This window comes from Geotrypetes seraphini, chromosome 19 (genome assembly GCF_902459505.1).
Source record: "Geotrypetes seraphini chromosome 19, aGeoSer1.1, whole genome shotgun sequence".
Classification (NCBI taxonomy): Eukaryota; Metazoa; Chordata; class Amphibia; order Gymnophiona; family Dermophiidae; genus Geotrypetes; species Geotrypetes seraphini.
In genome coordinates, this window is record NC_047102.1 from 7,639,636 (window position 1) to 7,650,485 (window position 10,850).

A 10,850-nucleotide genomic window follows, 5' to 3' on the forward strand; every position below is an offset into this window, starting at 1 on the left:
GGAGATTTGGGAGTGCGATAAACAGTGGGACCTTCAGCATTTCCACTCCGGGCCCGTTTGTAAATGTAATTTTGGACATTTTATGAATTGCAAACTGGCGGGGATATAGGACAGTTAAATATTTAAGTTTCAACTTAGCTGCCCATGGGACCAGTCACTTTTCCCCCTCTTTTTTCACTGAGCACTCAAGGTCCAGTTGAGGATCAGGATTTAGAGACCAAGTTTTAATCCAGGTGCTTGCTCTCGTATAAACTTTTCTTATGGCTTTGCTCCTGTTAACTGCTCTCCTGTGTGATTTATATGATATTAAAGTGTTTTATTTTGCCTTTTCTTTCAGCCGTGAGGATGCCCACGCTCTCTTTCCGCAAAGATCTGCTTATCTCCTGCTGAGGCCCTCTTCACTTCAGAAATACAAAACCTCTGAATTACTTATTTCCTCTAGTATTCAGTTAACGGTTTTCTTACAGATCATGGAGCAAAGCTTATGAAGAGTAATTATCTCGGATGAGAGAGCTTCCAACACTAAAAAGGGCAAGAGGCCCACCTGTTTCTAGCATCTTCTTTCACATGTTGTGTCTCACTAATTGAATGCCTGCCCTGACGATGTCACAAGGGCCTGGTGTGGGCGTAATGTGGCGGGGATGGCTAAAACTGGGTGGGCCTGGGGGGGTGGGTCCAGATTTTACATAGAGAAAATCTGGTCACCCTGTGTGTGTAACTACGATTAGTGTCAGTGAGCCCCAATTAACTCCACTTTCAACCTCGATGTTCCTCCTAAATCTACCAGCAGGAGGCACCATCACCTCCTTTTTCCTGCTGGCCATTCCTCTCCCTATGTGCCTAAGCATCATTTTGGTAATTGCCTTCATTTATGTATTTCATTAAAAGGATTTGACACACAAATTGAATGAAATAAGCCTGGATGAAACGTTGTCTTGTTAATATCACCTCCAATTCCTATCCTCTCTCACTCCCCGCTCCACTGTTCCCCCACCCTCTCCCACAAGTGGATAGCCTCATAGAAGATAATGGTCACTGCGGATGGGCAGACTGCCTGGGCCATTTAGCCTTTATCTGCCATCATGTTTCTATGTTACTAAAGTTCTATGACATCACAATGCAGGTGTAAAGAACCTTAGCCTATGGGAAGAGGAGATGCAAATGTTAAGAGCCTTAGCCAATAGAGAGAGGAGGAGATAGTGGATGTTCTGGATGGGCCATTTGGCCTTTGTCCGCCATCATATTTCTATGTTACTAAAGTTCTATGACATCACAATGCAGGTGTAAAGAACCTTAGCCTATGGGAAGAGGAGATGCAAATGTTAAGAGCCTTAGCCAATAGAGAGAGGAGGAGATAGTGGATGTTCTGGATGGGCCATTTGGCCTTTGTCCGCCATCATATTTCTATGTTACTAAAGTTCTATGACATCACAATGCAGGTGTAAAGAATCTTAGCCTATGGGAAGAGGAGATGCAAATGTTAAGAGCCTTAGCCAATAGAGAGAGGAGGAGATAGTGGATGTTCTGGATGGGCCATTTGGCCTTTGTCCGCCATCATATTTCTATGTTACTAAAGTTCTATGACCTCACAATGCAGGTGTAAAGAGCCTTAGCCTATAGGAAGAGGAGATGCAAATCTTAAGAGCCTTAGCCAATAGAGAAAGGAGGAGATAGTGCATTTTCTGGATGGGACATTTGGCCTTTATCTGCCACTGTGTTTCTATGTTAAATCGTTTTGAATATTGACCAATATGTATCGTATTTTCACTCAAACATGTCCACATAAATGGCAGCATCTCTGTAACTACCACACAAACTCAAGTTCTTTCTCAGAAAGACAATGCTTCCATTTCACACATATACAGTTTTCTACACCAGTGTTCTTCACCTGCTGGTCTGTAGAAATTTTCTGCCGGTCCACAGGGCCGGCATGTCCATCGGGCCCAAGACAACGTTCTTCAGCTGCTGGTCCACAGTGCGATCAATGTGGCGTCTTCGGGCCAGCTTCCTGAGTGCTGCATTGCACAAAGCCATAGGAAAAAGCTCCTATGCGCAGCCTGCACCTGAACATAGGAATTGCCACTGCTGAGTCAGACCAGTGGTCCATCATGCCCAGCAGTCCGCTCACGCAGCGGCCCTCTGGTCCAAGACCAGTACCCTAACTGAGACTAGCCCCACCAGCGCATGTTCCTGTTCAGCAGAAACTTGTCTAACTTTGTCTTAAATCCTTGGAGTTGCAACGTCAGAGGGAAGGCTTCCAGATGAGGCACGGGATGCATGCGAGGAGCCGCTGCCCACAGCTTTGTGCAATGCAGCACTCAGGGAGCCAGCCCGAAGACGCCGCATTGATTGCAGAGTGGACTGGCCCAAAGATAATACCGGGGGGCAGGCCAGAAGGCAAGGCACATGGAGGGAGAGAGACAACAACGGTAGGGGAGATGATTTTATTTTTTTAATTTAGTGATTGATTTGGCTGTTCAGGAAGAAATGCATTTGTTTCTTTTCCTGTGGGGTTGTTCTGCTTGCAGAGTCTTGCATCTTAGGGTTTATTTGTAAATATTAGTACTTTTAGTTTTTGGTCCTTCATTTGCAAGGGGTTATCTGTTTTCTGGTAGGAATGAATGTTAAAAAGCATACAGTGTGCTTTGTGTATTTTAATTTTGTGGTTAACCATTATGTGTTGTTAATACAATTATATTGTGTGTGTATATATGAAAAATGAATGGAAAAAATGGTGTTACAATTAGTACTATTATGGGGGCGGAGGCTGGGGCGGAGATTGGGTGGAGATAGGCATAACTTAGCCCGGTGCCGGTCCACAAAATAATTATTTTATATCCGCCAGTCCATAGGTGTCAAAAGGTTGAAGAACACTGTTCTACACAATGCCGTCCTCTCCTGCAAAAATAACCCACAACACTGCACTCTCATAAAAAGGAGTGTCTTTCGTACTCATACTTCACGCCACTTTAAAAAAAATCCACAAGCACCTTTTGGAAGCGTGCGCTTAATTTTGCAGTCTTGGTGTTTCTGCTCCCGACAGGTTCTGTTCATGCAATAAGCTCGGTAAACTCAATGTAACCCCAGGGCTGCCAACGCACCTGATCAGAGGCTTGATTTTCTGGCCGACTCCTTCTCTTCTGTGCCTATGGCTCATTAGAATCCAGAGTCCTGGGCAGGGTAAATTATTGAATTCCCAGACTGCAGGAGCCAGGTGCTGTAATGGTTACCGCTGGCGATCTAATGCCTTTTCTGCCACAACTGGATATGATTTTTCTTCCTAGTGTAAGGTCAACTAATCGGACACCAGGCCCCAGGCAGCTAAGGAGCCTAGCACTCATTCGGCACAAAATTATTACCTTCTCTCAGGACTGGAAGGAGGAAGAAGGCCAGGATCCAAAATGAAGAGGAGAGAGCCTCGGAGACTAAAACATTCCAGTGCTAATGAAGTGTGAATCCAGAAACGAGAGGGGGGGAGAGAAGCCAAGAAAATAAAACAAAACACAGAGGGAAAAATCCCTGAGCTGTCTCCATTGAGCTAATCCTAGGTCAAAGAGCTTTGTGTACAGTCACGAACCATTGCCTGCTCTGTGCGACTCCGACTCACAATTTGACCTATTCAAAAATTTTTATTGATCGCAGTGGAGATCCACGTGAACAGTAAGCCAAACATACCAATGCAGGACATTTAGACCAAAGTAACAGGGCAAAGAATAAGTTTCCAGCCATCAAACATTTCTCATAATTATGTCCTACTAATTCCTTTCCCTCCGCCAGAGGAACCACCACTCCTCCCCAAAGAAAGCCTTACCCCCAAACTCCCCAAGGGCCAGAAGTCTGATAGTCCCAGAAGGAGAAATCCCCTCCCCCCCAAAGAAATATCCTCCAATGACTCTGAAACCACACAGAACCTATGTTTCCAGCTCATGGTCATAGCATATTACATTACATTAGGGACTTCTATTCCGCCTATACCTTGCAGTTCAAGGCAGATTACAAAAGAGCTAACTGGACATTTCCAGTGAAGTTGCAATAGTTTGGGGGTTTTTTTTTCGGTTACAAGGGAGGAGAGGTAGCTGGATTAATTCCGGAAGAACTTTTAAATTGGATATTAAATTGACTGTACGTTACTGTGTGATATAACAAATAGATTACAGTTAGAGTACAAATAAGATTACGTTACATTTCAGGGATCTGAATACTTGGTTGGTGTTTTGGGGAGGAAGAGATTATTTAAGTGGAGGTTTTGGGGGAGAATTTATCTAGGAGGAGGGGGGAAGGGTTGGGTTAAGATATCTGGATACATTTTTTGAAAAGTAGGGTTTTGATTTCTTTTCGAAAAGTTTTGAAGTCGCCCGTTATCGTCAACAGGTTGGAGATGGAGTGGTTAAGTTTTGCTGCTTGCGTCGCCAGAAGGTTATCAAACATCTTTTTGCGCTGAGTGCCCTTGAGTGGAGGGAAGGCAAAAGGGTTCAGAGTTCTTCTTTGTCTTGAGATGAGGATCTGGTTTAGGCGGTTGTTTAGATGGGGGGAGCGGAGACGTTTAATGCTTTGAATAATAGTAGAATTTGAATTGAATTCGTGCTTGCATAGGTAGCCAGTGAGAGTCTAGGAAGGCAGTTGTAATGTGATCATATTTTCTCAGGGAGTAGATCAGTCTGAGGGCGGTGTTTTGTATGGACCTAATGGGCCACCGTGGGTGCGGACTGCTGGGCACGATGGACCTCTGGTCTGACCCAGCGGAGACAACTTCTTATATTCTTATGTCAAAAGCAAATTACACCCCCATGGGGTTAACGAATCCAACTAAACATTCTAGGTGAGCAAAAACTGTGTACGTCGTATCGGACGTCTCCCCACCGCATGAGCCTCCCTGGCGGCCAATTCATGGACTTGAGTTCTTCGTTTCCAGAACGAGGGCGGGGCAGGCGGAGTTCACGATTGCAGGATACATTTGCAAGCCAGGAGACGCGCTTTACGACAGAACAGAGAGCCCCTCCCCCAACCGGGCATCCCCCCCCCTCGGAAAGCACCAGTCAAATCTAACAATAACTGCTCAGCTGTGCCCGAAACGGGACATTGTAGAAGGGCGTGCAAGTAGCACACCACGTCATCCCAGTATCTTTGAATACGCCAACAGTCCCCAAAAGAGTGTGAGAGAGAATTAGGCTCCCTACCACCTTTTAAGAGACAAAGGGCTAGATTCATTAAGCAAACCGATCGGTTTGCGAACCCTTTGCGACCCAATTTCCCTCCGACCCGATTCCAATCCGTGCATGCAAATGAGGGGAAACGTCATGCAAAGTAGGCAGGGGCGCGATTCGCTAAACAAAAATCTTGAACACCGACTGGGCTAGCCGAGCATCACGAAGCGACTGCTGGGGACCAGTCGCTCGCGTCCTTTCCGACTGTCCTGCAGCCCTGAAATAAACCTGCGCTCTGCCTCCCCGACTCTCTCCCTGGCTCTCCTGCGCTCAGCCTCCCCCCGACTCTCTCTGGCTCTTTAGCTCTCTGCCGCGACCTGCTCTCTGCCTCCCCCGACTCTCCTACTCTCTGCGGTGCGAAGGCTGGCAGTGATGAGTCCCTGAGGGAAGCCAGAGAAAAGCTCTGGAGGAGCAGAAAATAATGGGTCCACGAGGAGTGTCGGAGAGCAGCTCATGAAGGGCTGGTAGTAATGAGTCCCTGAAGGAAGCCAGAAAGCATATCCTGGAGAGTGGGAAGTGACGAGGCCCTGAGGGAAGCCAGGAAAAAAAGCTCTGAAGGAGTAGGAAGTAATGGGTCCCTGAGGAGGGTCAGAGATCGGTACCTCTCCCAACGTGACCGCACTGTCTGAGCAGAGAAGGAAGCTGGGAGCAAGCAAAGGGAAATCCCATGTGGTGTCATTTTCCCAAATATCACATCAGCAACTGATCCACCCTTTGCTCTTCTCACTTTTACAAAAACTTGATAGCGTTTTTTTAGGCCATGGAACCCAATAAGTAGCCCACATACCCGGTAATTAAAAAACAACCCCCCCCCCCTGTTATCTTCATGAGATTGACATTCCACACAATGTCAAAACTTTAATGCTAGAATAAAGTACTGTATACCCAAAAACTAAATGAGACAGCGCCACTGCTCCAGTCTGAGGAAAATTATTCTGCAGCTGTCTGTGGTTTAACGGATTAATTACGGGTGTCACTGTTCATTTTGAGGACAGACGCTTCGTCCTTCCTTCCTCCATGTACTGGCTTTTAAAACTGTGGGGGAAGAGGGATTACATCAGTTATTTTGGAGACACACCGACTGTTTGTGAGCAAATAACCCTGGACCAAGTCTTCATATGGCTCTAGCAGGGCCAATCTCTTGAGTCCTCCCAGTTCTCAGATGCAGTCCTGAACTCCCACCAGTGGCAAAGTGCGCTCCTTCCCTTCACCCATCCCTCTTTAACATTCGGAGCTCAAGCAGCAAGCCCAACCTGCTGCTGGCACCAGCGTTGTCTCTTTCTCTGGTCACGTTTTAGGTGCGGGTCCGGGAAGTGACGTCGGAGGAAGAGCCGACGCTGAAAACAGATTTGGACTGAACTAAATTCCTTGAACATTGCCAAGATACGATCCAAACACGAGCTACTCTTGTGAGCCGAGTATAGGACAGTCAAGCCATTGTGACATCACTGCTGAGGCTGGCTCTTAGGCATTGGTGGAATGAGGCATTATGACATCACAATCTCAGCTCTGGAATGTCGCTACTCTTTGGGTTTCTGCCAGGTAGTTGGGACCTGGGTTGGCCACAACAGGATACTGGGCTTGATGTTTTAAAACTAGAACCATTTTTTAAGCAAACCAAGGGGAACTAGAGCAGGGAAGACTTGGATGAGACAAATGGATGTATCAATACTGAGTGGAAAGCTAGAAACCTCTGTGGGTGCTAAGGCCACTCATGCATGGATAATTGATAAGCTATTAGCACCGGGCTCTGATAATCAAAGGCTAATGTACATTTAAACTGCAAAGAGACATTTCAATTGCTTCTCAGTGTCTACTGCTGAAGACTATAGATCCCCTGCAGAGAGTGATAAACAAGCAAACCTGGTGAGGGGCAGAGATAGTACCATTAACCCCTTCATTCTGCAACAGGTCCCCTAAATGTGTCATTTGTGCACTTCATTTAAAGGGCCCAATCTTCAGAAATTTATACTCCTGATCAGGGCCGATGTTAAGACATGTTGGGGGCCCAGGGCAGGAATTCATTTTCTCCCTCCTCCCCTGATTTCCCCACCCATCAAATTCACATCCAGCATCTCTCCCTTTCTCCTCCTTCCCTCCACTCCACCCAGCACATGCCCGCCTATCCAGCATTTAAAAATCAGCTGCTGCAAGGTGCCCCTGTGGGCAGGGTTGTCCTTCCCTTCTCCCCACCCCATTCCAAAGCCCTCCCCTTACCTTTCATAATGGAAAGGGGTCGCTGGGGCACCAGCAATTCTCTAGTGTTGCTCGTGGATCCCTCGGCTCTGTTCTCCTGCCGCAGAAGTTGCATCAGAAGGGGTGGACAGATAGGGAAAAATGCATGAAGTACCTGTATGTAAACTTCTTTCAGTTCCAGTCCCTTTCCCTGATGTCATAATGCCTCATTCCACCAATAAGAGCCAACCTCATCAGTGATGTCACAATGGCTTCATTGTTCTATACTTAGCTCACTTCTGATGTTGTATTGGAGGAGAGTGTGGCGCAGTGGTTAGAGCTACAGCCTAAGCACGCTGAGGTTGGGGGTTCAAACCCACATGGTACGCCCCCACCTAGAATACTGCGTCCAGCACTGGTCGCCGTACACGAAGAAGGACATGGTACTACTCAAAAGGGTCCAGAGAAGAGCGACTAAAATGGTTAAGGGGCTGGAGGAGTTGCCGTACAGTGGGAGATTAGTGAAACGGGGCCTCTTCTCCCTTGAAAAGAGGGGACATGATCGAAACATTCAAGATAATGAAGGGAATAGACTTAGTAGATAAAGACAAGTTGTTCAACCTCTCCAAGGTAGGGAGAACGAGAGGGCACTCTCTAAAGTTGAAAGGGGATAGATTTTGTACGAACGTAAGGAAGTTCTTCTTCACCCAGAGAGTGGTAGAAAGCTGGAACGCTCTTCCAGAGGCTGTTATAGGGGAAAACACCCTCCAGGGATTCAAGACAAAGTAGATAAAGACAGGTTGTTCAATCTCTCCAAGGTAGGGAGAACGAGAGGGCACTCTCTAAAGTTAAAAGGGGACAGATTTCGTACGAACGTAAGGAAGTTCTTCTTCACCCAGAGAGTGGTGGAAAGCTGGAACACTCTTCCGGAGTCTGTCGTAGGGGAAAACACCCTCCAGGGATTCAAGACAAAGTTGGACAAGTTCCTGCTAAACCGGAACGAACGCAGGTAAGGCTAGTTTCAGTTAGGGCACTGGTCTTTGGCCTAAGGGTCGCCGCAGGAGCGGACTGCTGGGCACGATGGACCACAGGTCTGACCCAGCAGCGGCAATTCTTTTGTTCCTTGTGACTCTGGACAAATAACTTAATCCTCTCAGTGCTCCAGGTACATTAGATAGGTTGTGAGCCCACCGGGACAGTTAGGGGAAAAATGCTTGAAACCCCTGCAGATAAACCGCTTTGAGTGTGGTTGTATAACCACAAAAATGCGGTATACAAGTCCCAATCGCTTTCCCCTACTACACACGGATGGTCTACATCAGGGATCTCAAAGTCCCTCCTCGAGGGTCGCAATCCAGTCAGGTTTTCAGGATTTCTCCAATGAATATGCATTGAAAGCAGCGCATGCGCATAGATCTCATGCATATTCATTGGGGAAATCCTGAAAACCCGACTGGATTCCGGCCTTCAAGGACCGGAGTTGCCCATGTTTGGTCTTGTCCAGTCGTCTCCAAAGTCCCTCCTCGAGGGCCGCAATCCAGTCGGGTTTTCAGGATTTCCCCAATGAATATGCATTGAAAGCAGTGCATGCACATAGATCTCATGCATATTCATTGGGGAAATCCTGAAAACCCGACTGGATTGTGGCCCTCGAGGAGGGACTTTGAGACCCCTGGTCTACATCTTTTTCACCTCTCACTGTTCCACATATGGATTCCCGAGGCAGGCATTTTCATGCCGAAACATGTGCCATCGAGAGTGGTTTTGAGTAAAGCATTTTGTGGAAGCTACCAGCGTCGTTGTCCTCCATCCTGCCCGCTGTTACAGAACTGCCTCCTAAACGGGCTACACCGGAATCCATTGTCTTTGCTCCTGCATGTCGCAGAACAGCGAAGCGCGGGCGATGTGGCGAGCACCAGCTGTGCTAGTGGCAATGCCTGGAAGGAGCAGATGCTATGTTATTTCACACCCGTGGCTCGTTGGGAACTGAAGACACAGGAAGGATGAGGGCCTAAAATATTTACGCTTAAATTTAAAAAAAAATATGAACGAAGGTAGTGATTCTGCTTGCACAAAGACGTGAAAGATGCCGAATGTGTGGAAATAGATTGCTCAAAATTATAGTCATAAAGCCAGTAATGGCCTGTCTTTGTTAGACATTATGAACTATCAGACGTAAGTGACGTGGCTGGTTGTCCTTCCCTGGGGAGTACGCATGGTGGGGGGGGGGCATGTCTACCATCTGCTCCAGCTGCTCCCACCACCAATTTTTCCCACCTCTCTTAAAAGCAAGCAGGTTGCTTAAAACAAGATTTATATATTTTTTTCCAGCAAGTGTTTTTGCAGGTTAATGTTTAGGCATTAGGATATGAATTTTTGAGCCGATTGTTTTGAATGTATTTTTACTCCTGTTCATTGTTTATTTTTTTTCAGTGGTGTTGTTTTATGTAATATGTGTTCTATTTTGTTACTGCTCAGATTTGTAGATGAGCGTAATATAAGGTTTTATAAAGAAAAATAAAGAAATAAATCCAGGCAGAAAGCACCACCAGCCGGCCCCTTCACAGCAAAGCACACCACATGGAGCTTTGGATTGTTGCCCAGAAATAACTGAGAAGAGGGAAAAAAAAAATTAAAATGAATCAGGTTGGGCAGACTGGATAAACCATTCGGGTCTTTATCTGCTGTCATCTACTATGTTACTCTGAAAGGCAAAATTCACAGGGAAGGCCAGCGGGAGGTGGTGCAGAGCTGTTAATCTGCAAACTATTTCGGGCATGGTCTGACGATGACTCTTGCAGTGGCTTAGGAGTCCAATCCTTGAATGACCGGTCTAGCCACAGAAATTGCAATGCATTTTGCAAAGGTAGGACCCAGCTTTCATTGCCTTTCCTTCTTCAGCTCTCTCCGTTTCATGTGCAAGAATGGGAGAGTTCAAGAACAGAGGTAGCAGAACACCTTTTCGGTTGGATGGCCTGTGGTTGCTGATGCTGTGTTGGGAAAATTAATATTCTGACTTGGGGCCTAATCTATTCCATTCTCTGCCACCGGCGAACAAGCTTCTTCTGCCGCAGTTGCAAAAGCCGCCCTCCGCTCAGCTGGCCCCGCCATGCGCCTCCTGGGCTACTGATCCCGGGGCTTCATGTCTGCGGCCTTGCTGTCTCCAGACTCGGCGCTGCTCCCGCTGTCCTCTGCGGCTCTTTGCCCCCGCTCTCCTAGCGCCTCCTCCATAGGCCTTTTTTGGGGCACCACTTATAGACTTTACCCCAAAGTGCGCAAGTAAGAGACAGCTCTAGTACCACTGTAATAGCATTCACTGAAGAGAAAATGGATCCCAGCCAGTGGCATAGCGAGGGTGGGGGGGGGGAGCGGAGGGGCGGACCTCTTCGGCCACTGTCTTGGCAGAGGCACTGGCACCTCTCCTCCTCTCTGCCCCCGCCCTTCAAAATCTTCGGCCGCTGCTCGTACTGA

General features: G+C 47.2%; 1 protein-coding gene across 3 annotated transcripts in view; it reads left to right on the forward strand.

Annotated features, from left to right (window-relative positions):
* TRIM44 (tripartite motif containing 44) overlaps window positions 1-1,125 on the forward strand; it is a 53,314-nt gene extending 52,189 nt beyond the window's left edge. For 2 of the 3 annotated variants that reach the window (XM_033928745.1, XM_033928746.1), the window contains exon 6: window positions 338-1,125. The gene's annotated coding sequence lies outside the window, so the exon portion shown is untranslated. The remainder of the gene's footprint in view (window positions 1-337) is intronic. The other variant, XM_033928747.1, reaches the window with a different exon arrangement.
* The last annotated feature ends 9,725 nt before the right edge of the window (window positions 1,126-10,850 follow it).